Below are 14,844 nucleotides of genomic sequence, written 5' to 3'. Positions count from 1 at the left end.
GCTTAGCCCCACTTTTCTTGCAAATGTAATAAACTGGTTAGTGACTTTGGAAACAAGCATTAGCCAAAAGTAAAAGTTTTACTTTTTTGGTCATTCTCATTAGCTGTGTTTCCATAACGCGTATGCGCAAAACTTTATCGAAATTCTAGAAATGTCTAAAAAACAAAATTTTGCCATTACACTGTTTCAATTATATCGTTATTATGTGAATAAACACAAATGAGGCGATAAGTCATTACGAAACTTGACGACAGATATGAACTTTGATTTACGGCAGAGACTAGTGCTCATCACTAGAGCTCCTGACACGTGAGAGTGGCTACAGATGAAGCCATTTTGGGAAATGGTGGTTGGTCGTTTTACAGAGGAGCTGTGCATTCAACAATTCTGCACGACTCGCTCAACTTTTGATGAGCCGTGTGACGATGTGGGACGTGTTATAGCGCCCGCTGTGCAGCGCCCAAGTCAGCACGTTTCTACCAACAAGTGCATTGCCATCGCTATCTACAAACTGTCTACCTGTGCAGAGTTGTTGGTCACATGACTCATTTAATTTGAAGTATTTCCATTGCAGTTGGGTTATTTTGACACGCCTCAAAAACCACCTCCTCCAAGCACAAAAACCTTTTTTCAATAAATGGGAATTTTTCTTTAAATTGATTTGTTTCCATTAGGCAAGTTTATATCACAAAACCAATTTGATCCAGTGGAAACACAGCTACTGGTGGGCTCTTTTCATCAGTCCTTTTTCCTTATTGGAGCGGCTGTGGTGCAGAGTTGATCTCTGAGAGGAAGACCGCAGGTTCATTTCCCACCCATTTGTGGAAGGGCCCTTGGCCAAACGCTGAACCCCACGTTGCTCCTGGTGGTTACAAGTTGGCGCCAGCATTCGACAGCAGAGCTGCTCTCAGTGAGTGCATGGGTGAATGGGACTGTGACCTTCTAAGGTTGTAAAGCACTATATAAGACATTTACTCTGTTCATCTACATTCCATGATCCCTTCTTCATGCTTCCCTTTAGTGTTTGTCCCATATCGGTTAATATAGTTTTGTGTGTTTGAACATTCAATACTTTTCTTGTTTTCCTCTTTTGCCCTCACACCCAGTGCCAAGTCGGTATCTGATTCCCTCCATAGAGTCAAGCTATGCTCAAAATTATGATCTGATTTACATAAAGTCCCACTATAATCTTCTTTTAATCTATTGTGAAAGCGTTCCCTTTTTTTTTTTAACTATGATGATGCCATTTTTAGCCCAAATCAAAACTTGTGTCGTTTACTAGGGCATAGTTTCTGCAGAGCAGCAATGGTTCATTAGAAACTCACCTCTGAGTTGTGGGCGGGACTATTGGCACAGAGCAACCCCACTCCCCTTCCCCTCCCCATTGCTGAGAGCTTGTAGTAGGGATGTTGTGGCTCGCCCATCTTATTTTCTACATCAAACATGGTCTTCTGCTCCTGATTCCCAACAATTTGAATAGAGAAATACTCAGAAATGCATGTTTTAGCTTAATTGTATTTATACATGTCCTTCACCATGAGACAAATGCCACAAAAACATTAAAAAACGTTAAAAAAACCACAAACACATTTTTTTTCTTTTATCATTGAGTGAGTCTTTAAAACAAAAAAGAGGCACCAGATTTGAACCAAATCCACTGAAAGATAGTGGTAGAAATAACTATGTCACTTTTGTCAATTAGTCGAATTGCCATGTATGAAAAAAGAGTGTGAGCAAAGAGAAGCCAGTGAAAGCTGCTTTCCAATACCCTGCCTGACCGGGGGGGGGGTTGAAATTCCAGATATCTGCAGCAAGTTTGGCAGAAGATGAATCACCGCTCTAATACCTTTGCTTGCATCTTCTTTGTGCTGCAGTTAAACAATCTCTACTTCAATACTGTACAGCTGGATTCCCCAAATAACAGAGATAATTTTATCTGATATCACTGCTGTATGTAGGGTGCAAATGTAACGATTACACTTTAATTAGATGAGTACTCACAATATTCCTGTAGACTAGGAGTCTTTTGTCCCACTACTTCACCAACCTATTGCTACATATTTTGGGGGTAAACCCTGAAAATGGTGCAGGAATATGAGAAGACAGTTGGGGGAAATGGCAGACTAGTGGAATCACCTGAGGTTTAATCTAAGATGCAGACAACAAGGCCTTCTCCCAGTGAGTCTAGGCCTCCGTTCCACAGTAAAGAGCCCCAGAGAGGACAAGATCCTCCGAAAAGCACAAGAACAGCTGCTCATTGAAAGAATTCAACAAGTCAGACTCATCTTAGACCAGAAGTTGGACAGTTTTTACCAGGAACCACATCCGGATGCTGATGCAAACTTTGCCCAGAACTAATGAATGAGAACCTTCACCAACTACGTCCTCAAACAAATTTGAATTAAACGTTTTTTATGACAATGCACACTCAGAACAAATGGAACATTAAAAACACAAACTAATATTATCTGACTTTTTACAAAGACACATAGACTTTTGTCCAGATGCATCTGTGAGGCCTCCTGCAAAAAGGCCCACCTCACCTGTTGTGAGAAATGCTATGCAGCAGAAATCCACGATCGTCTGCCTGATTGATTCTGATTCCTGACTGATGCCGTGCTCTCTGCCTGCCTGTCTGGTCGTCCAAGATTGACACAACCAAGAACATGACAACAACGTGTCGCGCAGACCCACACGTTTGTGACACCCGTAATCTCTGCAGAGGTAAATTTAGTGCGCTGCATGCAGAGCCGATCCGGAGTTTGCATCAACTGCAGTGACAAGCAATGACAAGCAAAGACACAGACAGGTGTGACAGCAGCACTTTTGGCTTGGTTTCCAGCCATGGATGACACGTCTCTGCTTCAGGATTAACAGCTGAATGGATTAATGGGCAGATGTGTGTGTGTGCGTCTGAAAATGATAGTCACACAGAGACAGAATGAGAGGACACTGGTGACTCCTACGTCAACTGGATATTTGGTAAAGCCTCATACCTTAGACTCTGATAAATCCCCAGATTATCATACTTTGCTAACAAAAGAAATAATAAAAAGCATGCAGTAGGACAAGTCATATCCTTTGATCTAAACACTGGCAGTCATAACCTCCTCTGCCAGCTCTCTTATCCTTCACTTTTACTTTTTCTCTGCCATTCTTTCAAGTTCATGGTTGCAATCTTATCCTTTCCAAAATATGTCTAACAGAGGAAACACATTGGTTTGTAAAACTCTGTGGGCAGCTGTTCAGCCTTAGAGTTCCCTCTATCCACTCACATGGCTTTACTCCTGGTTGAAATGTGATGTCTTGTTATTTTCCCAAGTTGTTTGTCCAGAAACTGATGTTTTAAATGCAACCGTTTACCTGCAGTTCTAGACAATTATCCTCTGTTTGGATAATCTGTTCTGTCTATCTATCGATCTATCTCGGAAATGTTTTTTCTTTTTGCTGCCCAAGTCATGTTGCTCTCCAAAATTCCTTTTCTTGAGGTGCTCAAACTAATTTGCATGGACTCTCGTCTGTATCACTTTTGTTAAGCAGTCTGGACAAATTCGATTTATTTAAATTACTGTTCTGCTGTGTTAAAACTGCCATATATTTTCCAATGCTTTTTCATCCATGTTGCCATAATATGCTTTTAGGATTACTGTATTTAAAGCACTGCCTGAGACGCTGAAGAAAAATAGGAATATGAGCAACGCCACCTCCCCGACTGCACAAAATGCTACTAATTGAAACACTGAGCAGACAGCTTTGGCTAATCAGCTTAGAGATGTAGTCCACAGCTGACGGTTAATAAAGAGGATCTTAGTGCTGAGGAGTCTATTACCACTCTCTACAGTATGGAGTTCATGTAATATCATCTGGGAACAGAAGAGGGATGGCTCAGTCTGGGGAAAGGATGAGGAGCAAAGAGTGAAGGAAGTCGGCATGAGGACAAAGACGTGTTCAAAAGCACAAACGCTGACTGTGCAGGTATGGGGGAAAAAAAGTTCATCCGATAAGCACAGCTGTCAATTTTCACCTTTTTAATAGACTGTTTTCTTTGTTTTTACAGGTTTAGTATTTAGCATTGTTGAGTTAAGTTTGGATAGCAGATGAGCCTAAATTAGAGATACTTTATTGTCGTTTGATACTTCATCATTCGTTAAAAATAAAGAAAACCAATAAAAAGAGGGCTCTTTTTGAAAACATTTCTTAGACAACAAAAAAGTACAAATAGATTCACCTACCTGATAAATAAACCAGAAAACATCTCATTTAGTGACTCTTTCCCAGTGTTTCTAGTAGGGGTGTATTGATTCATTTCAACAATAGTTTGATTTATATCATCATTTGTTGTTTATGATATGATTCATTGTTGATATTTATTCCTTTTGAATGATCCGATTCTTTGACCTAAAATGGATCCAGAACTTTTTTAGCCAAAACTTCCTCCAGTGCGACTCAGAAATACCTGGAACTGAACAGTGAAGTTTTCCAGATTCCTTGGATTTCTTCAAGATAATCAAGTGTAAATTAAATATGTGGACAAAGAAACAAGTAAACAAGAATGAATGTCAAATCCGTTCATATTTAGTTTCCTAAAGTTCTGCCCACTCTTGTTTTTCCACATCCAAATAATCCAAAGGGAATATTTTTAGAACATTCTAGCACACTGGATGGTCACATGACTTTACTGAATTCAAAGTCTTTTAAAATATTGGACTGGAATCATGGTTGATCGGTTTTTGATGACATCACATGTGTGTTGTCTGCTGTGATGCAGTACACTACTGTGTCTAAGATCGATAATTACAATGCATTTGTTTCATTTTGAAAATGATTTTAAATTGATTTTATCGGTCCATTCAATTAATACTGTGCCTCAGACAGACTGTTCGGGTTGGACTGTTGGTTCATCGTTTGAGTCGATTTATGGACTTCTAGACTTTTAGGAAGATTTCTCTTGTGTAAATCATGCTGGGAATTACTTTTGGAACGTGGTATTGAAAGAGCTCAAACTGAGGTCAACTGGCGTAAAAATTGGAAGTTCTTGAAGAGCTTCCGGCTGTTCAAGTTTTAAACCATCTTCAAGAGTGTGGAAATCTTCAGTCCAGCAGATCTTTCCCTCACCTGGATGTCCTAGTAATCTAGTCCATGTTTTGAACATCACTGTGAAACAGAACCTGGTGTTTTCTTAAACGCCGCTGATGTGCTGCCAGGTGAAGCAGAAAGAACGCTGCTCTCAACCTGTTGTTGAGTAGACACAGCATGGTGGTGTGATGCCATGACCTCCCCCCAGTGTCAACTCATCTATTTCTCACTTTCACTCACTGATCTTCCAGTCCCGCCTCAGGAAAGCCATGTTTACGAGGCAGACACAGGTCAGAGCATTTGCACCTTTTGAAATAGCTCAAGTCTGTGGAGGGAGACTTGGAATCGTCTCTCCGTGTCCTAAATAACCCCGCACTCCTCACCTTTTTTTCTGTCCATTCCCAAGCTTGCATCTGATAATCCTATTAAAATGAAAATCAACACTGCCATGAATTAACAGCGCCTGTGTCTTTGTTGGGTGAACGATCAGATGTCCAGTATTAACTATCCTGTCCTTGTGCTGTCTCTTTGTGCAAGCTTCCAAAAACATTCCTTTCATTTACTTGGGTATGTGTCTGGATAAAAAAAAAAAAACATGTCCACGGGCAGCCACAGAAAACTTCGTTTGACATTTTGAGCAATCCTATTCCTATTATTTGCTGTCCTTCTGAGAGTTTGATGAGATCAATGATGTTATATTTAATAGCTGCCAATCAATATCAGCAGGTCGTTAGCTCAGAGGCTCCATTACATCTGCCAGTGATTGTCGTTTTTCGCTGCAGAGGAAATGAAACACAAAGATATCGCTTGTGAAAAAAAAGAGAAGTGTAAATGTTTGTGGAGACATTAGATGGGAAGTCGACGGCCGAATCCATGAAAAGAGAGCTGTAACACCGAGGTGAAGAAGCTGGAGGGAACTCTCAGCAGGCTGTTAGTCCAATTAATCTGTGTGAGCTGCCTCTCCTCTGCCCTGCAGCCACCACACAGGACAGCTTTCTCTCCACATGTGAAAGTGGCCAGATGCCAGCTGCTGGCATGGAAGAATGGAAGAGAGCTTGCTCATTATCGCCAGCAACACCCGCATTAATCACTGCACCTTGAAGTCTCTGAAACCTACAGGATACAAACTGAACTGGGGTTCAGAAGTGACAACAAACCTCCAGTGTTCCTTCGTTTTTTCTGGAATTTTAACTTGTTGGGTTCTTAAAGAGACAATTTTAGGTTTTTGTCACATAAAGCCTGGGAGTCATATGCACTCAGGCGGGGTTCTGCAGGTTTTTGGGTTGTCCGGGCCGGTGGAGGGTCGTACACAGGAGCAGCTACATCTCAAAAGGAGCACAGTCCTGCAGTTCCCTGTGGCTCCTGTGGCCACCCTAAGAGACGTCACGGAACGTTCCATTGTCATTGGTGTGGTATATGTAGAGGAAGCATTTGTAAGGATAAAGTAAATTAAAAGCACTTGTGACGTACAGGTGATGATGTCGTACCATGCACTCACACTAGTCATTAGTGAGGAACACGCGTCGACTCCCTACTGACCGTGCAAATGCTGCATGCAGGGGTGTGTGTGATGATTCGTAGGGGCCTGTGGGCTGCCCACACAAACTCTGCTTCGATTGTCTACTTTTGTCATTTCTAACAGTCCGGCTGCAAACACAGAGCGCGCAAAGTGTGCGGAAGTAGTGTACACTTATCACTTTAACACACACAAATTGGCCCCTTGCACGATGCACAGGTTTTGGGGAGTTGAATTAAAGAAAAATCCATATTACCTGCCCGTGTCTTACCTATTTCACCCTTACTCACCCTCCTGTGTTGTTTTCACTGTTTGGTACAATCTGCTGCATGCAGCAAGAGGAAAAAAAATAGTGTATGAATCTTTTGGCTCTGCGGGCCGGTTCACTATCCTAAAATCTTGTGTGGGCCACCTGCCTGCCCTGTACACGTTTGCCCATTTTAGCGCAGCTGTGTTTTCCAGTTCCCTTGAGGCTTGTATGACCAGCGACATCATGGAAATGGAACGTACCATTGTTGTGTGTGTGGGGTAAGACGTATTTTGTAAGAATAATGTTGTTGTCGTACGGCGTAAGGCGTTCGTACTGCTGCACAAGTGTGTAAGCGATGCGTAAGACGCTATAGTGGCTGTGTACAGTACTGACCACCCTTCACCACAATTTGTCTAGTTTCCTAGATTATGACTACGCAATAACAGAAAAGTAAAGCACTTATCAATTGAATAGCACTAACGGGCCCTTTCTTGAACAAGGACAAATCTGTACTGTACCCTGGCTTACCCTTGTGTGTTGTTTAAGTGTTCATCTGGCATTTTGTGTGGACCACCTGCGTGTCCTGTACAGGTTTCACCCACAGACAGCCCGTTTCCACCCCATAAGGGCAGGCGTGACTCAGGCCTAGGGTATGAGGGACTTTCTCTACAACCACAAGATGAAGCACCAAAGCTAAGACAGTTGTTAGTGTCAAGCAGCTAATTTAGAAAGTGTTGTGTCAGAGAAAAATGAGCTGAGAGGGAGTCACTCACAGACTGCCTGCCCATTTGACAGGCTGATACCGGCACCAAACATTTTTCTCAATGGAAAAAAGTGCTCGGTGTACAGGAAGAAGATATATTTAAAAAAAAAAAGGAGTCCCAAGAACTTTTGGTGCTCCTTGACAACAGATGAAGAGGAAATGAAGATGAGGTGGTAGGGCTGAGGAAGTGAAGTTAGAAAGTTGTTCCATGTTTGACAGCGAGGGGACTTCAAGAGAAGGAGGGAGGGACGGACGGAGGCGAAAGGAAGTGCAGCTGTCCTCAGATGTCAGCCTCAGAGGGCTCAACCAGGAGGCATCTTTTAAGTTTCTCCTCGGCATTTTCACACCAAGAGGAGTGCAAAGAGACGAAGACAGAATCGAGAAATGAAACGTTGTCCACACTGACTTTCTTACAGCTTTGTCTTTCTGAATGAACATATCACGATGAATAATGTGAAGAAAACAACATTTTTAGATCAGTGCTTGAAACTTTAAGACACACTGTAATGTAAACAGTGTTTAGGGTGTTTTTAACGTGTCCTTGTAACATTTTTCTCATGACGGAGGACATCAGTAAAAGAAAAAACAAGATTAAAATAGCATTTTAGAGTATTTCTTTTTTCAAATCATTGTGAACAGATAAATAGATCCATGTGCGTCTTTTGTTTTCCTCGCCTGAGCTGGAATCTGGATCAAAACTGTACGTCTGGATAGATCTGATATTGCTCGCCAATTTTGTTAGCTTGGGATTGTGAGGGGCTGTAAGCTAGTGGGAGAGAGAGTCAACAAAGACAATGATGGGAAATGGGGAAGGCTTATGTCACTCTGTCACAAGAACAGGCAGACGGCTGGATCAAAATGCAGCAGGGTCAGGCAGGCAGGGGTTGATAACAGGCATGGGATCATAGAGGAGAGACGGGGTAGTCAGGATCCAGGCGAGAGTCGGAGGCAGGTGGAAGGCAGACAGGGTCAGGGTGAGGAGACAGAGGATCAGGTCCAGATAAAACGCTCGGTAAGGAAGGCAGAGTGGCACAAACGACACAAACGCAGTGTTTAAGAATGCTGTGGTTGATTCAGGTGTGCAGCATCCAGGAAGTGTGCGCTGGGGTTGCTGGGAGATGTGATATGACTAGAACTCAGCTTCCGCCGGTGACCAGAGGGGGAGACAGTGCTCCCTTCTTCTGACAGACGCCAACAGTCCCGCCCACAATCCAGAGGTGCATTTCTAATGAAATACTGCCGCTCTGCAGAAACTGTGTCTTACAAAACAACTCATCTTTTGATTTGGGCTAAAAACATCAAAATCCTGATTAAAAGACCACTGGGAACCCTTTGAAAACAGATGAAAGTTTGGAGTGGAACTTTAAGGTTAGTCCCCACAGTTCTTCCTAAATTAGATGCTTACTTGTCCTCACAGTTGGTACAAAGAGTTTTGCATCTCACCGCACCTTCAAAAACACAACACATTTTAGTTAGTTATTCATTTATTGGAAATGAAACAGCTTTGTGAGGCAGACGCTGCACCCTTGATCCAGCAAAGGGATACAATCAACACCCCGGTCACCTGCGGTGATGGTCAGAATCCCCGGCGCCACTGTGAGGAATTGACTAGAGGGCATCATTGATTTCTGCTCATCCTTAATTGTAGTTTTGGCACGTGGGATGACGACTACATCACCGCAGTGTGTGATCACTGTAGCACCATAGGGACACAGAAAACCCTTGTGGGTCCCATTCATCTTCTCTTGACATGTGCCTTGATTTTTCTTCTTTTTTTTGTCCTTGTTCGTCCCTCGCCCCTCGGTGACAGTGTTTTGTGGCACTGGGAAAACGTTTATGAAACATCTACCTCTCATTACTTATGGGACTGTTTGTCTTTGGGATATTTTGTCGCAATTTTACAGCATGAAGGCATTATGCAGAAAATATTGCACTCTCTGTTGAAGGGAAAAGCAGTGAGTGTTGTTTCAGGTGAATTAAAGGATGGCATTTGATGGATATCTTTGTTTCCCCCTCGTTGCTTTTTGTTTTCCTTTGCTTCTGATAATGGCACCTCTGAGCAGCACTGCAATCACTCCTGTTATGACTCTCATTGAGGCTGGCTGCGATTCCTCCTTTTAGTTTCATTAAAATAATCAGATGTACAGATAAAATATTCAGCTTGGAATAAACCAGTCTTCTATCCATCTTTAACATCAGGGAGAATAATTGCATTTCTAGGTAAGATTTTCCTTTTTCAAGTATTTCTGCCTGTCCCATGCTGTCTGAATTCATTCACTACAGGGAAACTCATTACTCAGCAAAGCAGCTATCATGTTTTAATTTTTTTTAGGTGCAGGCCTTTACAGATATTTTATTTACAACCTTCTAAATTATTCACAGAGAGAGTTTTTAGTGTGTGTTAGAGCGGCTTTGCTCTGGCTAAGTGTGTAAAATCTTTCTGATCTGAGCTTTGCTTCTTTGGTCAAGTCTAAAAGTCCAGACATACCAAGCACACCTGTGGTGCATAGTGTACATACAGTGGGAAATAAAACATTTAGTTATTCGCCACTTGTGAAAATACTATCATTGAAAAGGATGAGAGGGCTGTAATTTTCATATTAGGTACATTTCATTTATGAGAGACAGAATAAGAGGAAGAATCTTGGAAATCACATAGGATTTTTACTGAAATTATTGGTAAAATCCTTGGATTTTTAGGATTTGGTCACCTTCAAACAAGCATAAATCTGCCTCTCACTGACTTATGTTCACACCAGGCATGTGAGTTTCAAAAACACATACTCTTGAACGCGCTTTTAGCCCACTGTGTTCATACTGGACTGTTCCTATCCGATTCTAACCGCTACAGTTGGAAGACGCCTGGTGCGAAATGTTAAAGTGGTGCAAATCTGGCTCCAGGCTTTTCCTTTCACACCTCTGTTCTGATACATGAAAGACTTGGTGTTATAGAATCCCAGCCGGGAACAAACTGCAATTATTAATTTGTCCTCCGTGATCAATATTCAAGCAGTTAGCACTGTTGGTAATAATGCCATCCATACGTCCAAATCTGTGACACTGATTGGTCAAAGTTCAACCTGGTTTACTATGAACACGTGTTCAATGGATGAATGTTTTGTACGAAAACCTAGAAAATAGTCCTAAAATGTTTTTAAAACTGAAACATGAGCATACACGTGTTTACATAGACTTTTCATGGGAAGTCATCTCTTGAATGCGTATTCCCTAGGGCAGTGAATGTTGTTTCAAAGGTTCCTCTCTCCGCCACTTATTGCCTTTACTCATGGCACCTGTTTAAACTCATCACTAAAAAAGACACACCCTTAATCGTGTAATGCCCCATACAGACAAGAATTGACGGAATACTTTTTGTTTCCTATTACAATGTTTTTAAAAACCTTTGATGTTATACACAAACACAAAAAATAGCCATATCATTATTTTATGCCATACACATTATATAAATGATGATACGTAGGGTGATTTGGTCAATTTTCCCTCACAACGTTAGTTTAAAATGCAAAAATATTGACATGACTGTTCAGGAAAAAAGCACCTTCAGTCAGACAACTCATGTAGTATAATAATATTTATTTTCACATCTTTTTGTTTTGCTTTCACATACTTTATTTTGCTTTCCCATACCTTTAAGTTAGCATTTCGCATTCCTTTAAGTTAGCATTTCAGATTCCTTTAAGTTAACATTTCACATTCCTTTAAGTTAGCATCTCACATTCCTTTAAGTTAGCATCTCACATTCCTTTAAGTTAGCATTTCACATTCCTTTAAGTTAGCATTTCACATTCCTTTAAGTTAGCATTTCACATTCCTTTAGTCGGCATAAGACTTCGTGCAATTCCATGAGACAAATTTCCATAAACTTTTGGGTAATAATTACCCCTAACGGAGCTCACAGGTGGAAGCCGGGAAGGAGGGTGGGGTGACAAACGCAGGGCTTCAGTAAAGAAGGATGAACAGCTTACACATCTGGACTTAAATAGGATGCTGAACAGGTGAGTTGATTAACTGAGGGGAGTAACCGAAGTAAACGCACCGCTAGAGTTGCCTGCCCTGAAATGCTCACTTATTTACCCACTGTCTCTGTAACATGGTGGACATGTATTATAAAAAATATTTATCAACACAATAGCGTTCTTTCAACACAGCAGGCTGTCGTTTAAAACAATGAATAACAATAGATGAATTGTTCTCACATTAAAGTTTTTAAAATTAGCTCAACCTTTCCTACCAAGAGTGTTTTTGAGATTTAATGAAAGCAGCCATTTTGAAATGAGCAGGAAAAGCCCCTCTACTGCCCCTAGTGGAACAACGATGAACTACAGAGCAGAAAATACCAACCATGTTCTATCTGGGTTAAAAAAAAATGGGTTAAAAAGTCCCACTCAAACTATTTATTTCTTCTGTTGTTAAATTGTTCCCACTAGTCTTTTCATTATGATAATGCAGTTTTTAGCTAAAATCTAAAAACCTGTGTCCTTTCGTTTTCTGCAGAGCAGCAGAAGCTTATTATAAACTCGCTTTCAGGTTGTCGACGGGACTTTTGGAGGGGAGGTTAGCCTAGCAAATTTCCCAGAATGCCTTTGTTGACATTCTACCACAATACCTCACAAGGCAAAGCTAACATTGGCATAGCAAAAAAACAGAGAGAAATAGCGGAGGCATCCAAACATTTATCACTGTTTTGTGGATGTTTCATTGCAATCAGTTTCATTCTGTATCACCTCCGTCCACTAGCTTTTCATGTTTTTCACTGCATTGCCTCTTTTACTTGATCTACTCTATCTTTTCTATCAACGTGATCAACACGAGCCTCATGAAACCTTTACAGATTTCTCCTTTGGAGGGTTTTCTTGCAGGTTCTGGGTTCTAATGATGAGTTAGTAATGTTGTCAACAAACAGCCAGAGAAAAAATCCTGCCAAGGGTGCAAGTCATTTAAAGTCCCACCCCGATCATCTTTTCTTCTATTGTAAAAGTGTTCCCACTGGCCTTTTAGTTATGATTATGCCGTTTTTAGCCAAGATAAAAAAATCTGTGTTGTTTTCTTGGACATAGTTTCTGCAGAACAGCAGTAGTTTATCAGAAATTCACCTCTGATTTGTGAGCAGGACTATTGGTGCAGAGTAAGCCAGCCCTCATTTCCCATCATCCCTGTTTACAATATCTCTCGCTAGCTTGCAGCCCAGGATCCTTAAAAGTCACTGATTTCAGAGTTGTAGCTTTTGCATATTAATAATAATAAAAAGAGTTACAGAACTCAATTGAATTTTCTTTCCTTCTCCATATACTGGTGAAAATGCGCTAGTGGTCTTACACACAACTACGCTGGATCTGGGTCTCCAGAAACGTCAGACATCGATCTCTCTACTGAGACTTCTTTCCTTCTTTGGGCGTGCACACACACACACACACACCCACACACCCACACACATGGACACACACAAACACACATGCACTGGACCTACTTACTCTCCTCTCACCAAGCCTCTGTGATCCCCCCACACCCTCTTTTACTTTCTCTGATCTTCTGAACATCAATCCCTCATTCCTCAAAGCAAAAACAAGGGGGAAGGGAGATGACAAAAAATGAGATGACAGATTACTTGCTATATATAGAGCCAGTCTTGTGCCAGTTCCCCTATTCATCTTCTCCTTGCACCCTCAAGTCACTGAATACACCTTTTGGTTTCCATCTAGTTCTAATAGACTCGCCGGGCTGCCACGCAGCTTGCAAAATTTCAGAGGTTCCAGTCGCATCACTTTTATAAATGGAACTGGACCAATAGTGAGAAACAGGTGAGCAGTAAAATAATGTAACACGTTTGCAGCTTGACTATTTCTGTGGGTAACATTTTTATATTTCCTTTCTTTGATTTGAATAAATCAATGCTGGGATTCTTTTTTTTTTTTTTTTTACAATGAATTGTATCACTTTAGGTCGCATTTCACATTTCAAAGAATTGCCCTCATACATATTTTCACATCATAGTAACCTCATACGCTTAGAGTATGAAAGAGACAGATTAACATGTCCTGCAGTGCAATATGCTGTTATGTTCTTTCCATTTATCTAAGTGGCCAGAATGTCATACAGACGACTTGCGATTCCTTGGCTCAGGGCAACAAAATGGTAAAATATAGAATACAAGAAGCACAGAAGAAGACCACCAATAACCTGAGTAGTTTTTTTATGTTGTCGGTCTCCCTCTCCAATTTAGTGAAGAGTAGAGGGTAGAGTGGTGGGTTTTGAAGGGAGCATTTGTTATAAATTGAATGGCAGAATGGTAAAAGGAGTCCAGATTTTTCGGCAAATGGTTTTTAGGTGATCTGTAAATGAGTTTGCCATAATCAAACCAGGGAAGGATGTTCATTTTGACCAATGTTTTTCTTGGGGAGTAGGTGAGATAGGAACACATTCTATAAAAAATACTAATTTAGACCAAACCTTTGACTGCAAATCGTCAATGTGGACTGAAAAAGATAATGTGCCGTTTATTTAGACTTTCAAGATATTTATACTCTGTAACCCTATCCAGAAGAGTGGAGATATTGGGATGATTTGAAGGAACATTTCTGTTATTTAAAGTTGATCCAACTTAAATGAATGACTTCAATTGGTAACATGTAATTTATTTAAGTTTATTCAATTTAATTTAATATGTTGATCTAACTTGAGTTTTTTTGTTTATACAACTCAAATTAACACATTTTTTTTAACTTAATATCATACATTTATCCTACTCAATACAGCGTATTTCTTGCTTTGGTTTTTATTTATTTATATTTCACTATGATTTTGCTGATTTAACATACGTCAAAGTTTTGGCCAGGGCTGCTCAGTCCTTGTCCTCGAGATCTACCACCCTGACTGTTTTCCAGATCTCAAGAAGTCCTGCTAGCTGCTGATTGGCTCAATCAGATGTCCCCACATTCTGACTGAATGAACACACCTGGTCCAGGTAATCAGCAGTAAGCAGTGCAGGGAGAGCTGGAAAACAGGCAGGGTGGTAGATCACGAGCACCAGGAATGAGCAACCCTGGTGTAGGCCAATAGTCTTTGTAGTTTCCACATCTAAGACATTAGTGACGCAGCAGTATCTCACACTACAGGACAGGAAGTCAGATGTCGAGGACTCTTTGGATGATATAGAGACATATGGCTTCTTTCTGCACATGGGGGTTGGTCATCATCCTCTTCCACACTCTAACTCATGGT

The 14,844-nt window shown here is 41.0% G+C and overlaps 1 protein-coding gene across 1 annotated transcript in view; it reads left to right on the top strand.

Annotated features, from left to right (window-relative positions):
• The window catches only part of igsf11 (immunoglobulin superfamily member 11), a 144,869-nt gene that overhangs the window by 46,389 nt on the left and 83,636 nt on the right, over window positions 1–14,844 (top strand). The gene's annotated exons all lie outside the window — the stretch shown is intronic.

Source organism: Oryzias latipes, chromosome 13 (assembly GCF_002234675.1).
Source record: "Oryzias latipes chromosome 13, ASM223467v1".
NCBI lineage: Eukaryota > Metazoa > Chordata > Actinopteri > Beloniformes > Adrianichthyidae > Oryzias > Oryzias latipes.
The sequence above is the reverse complement of the archived record's forward strand: the minus strand, read 5'-3'. Positions and strand labels throughout refer to the sequence as shown.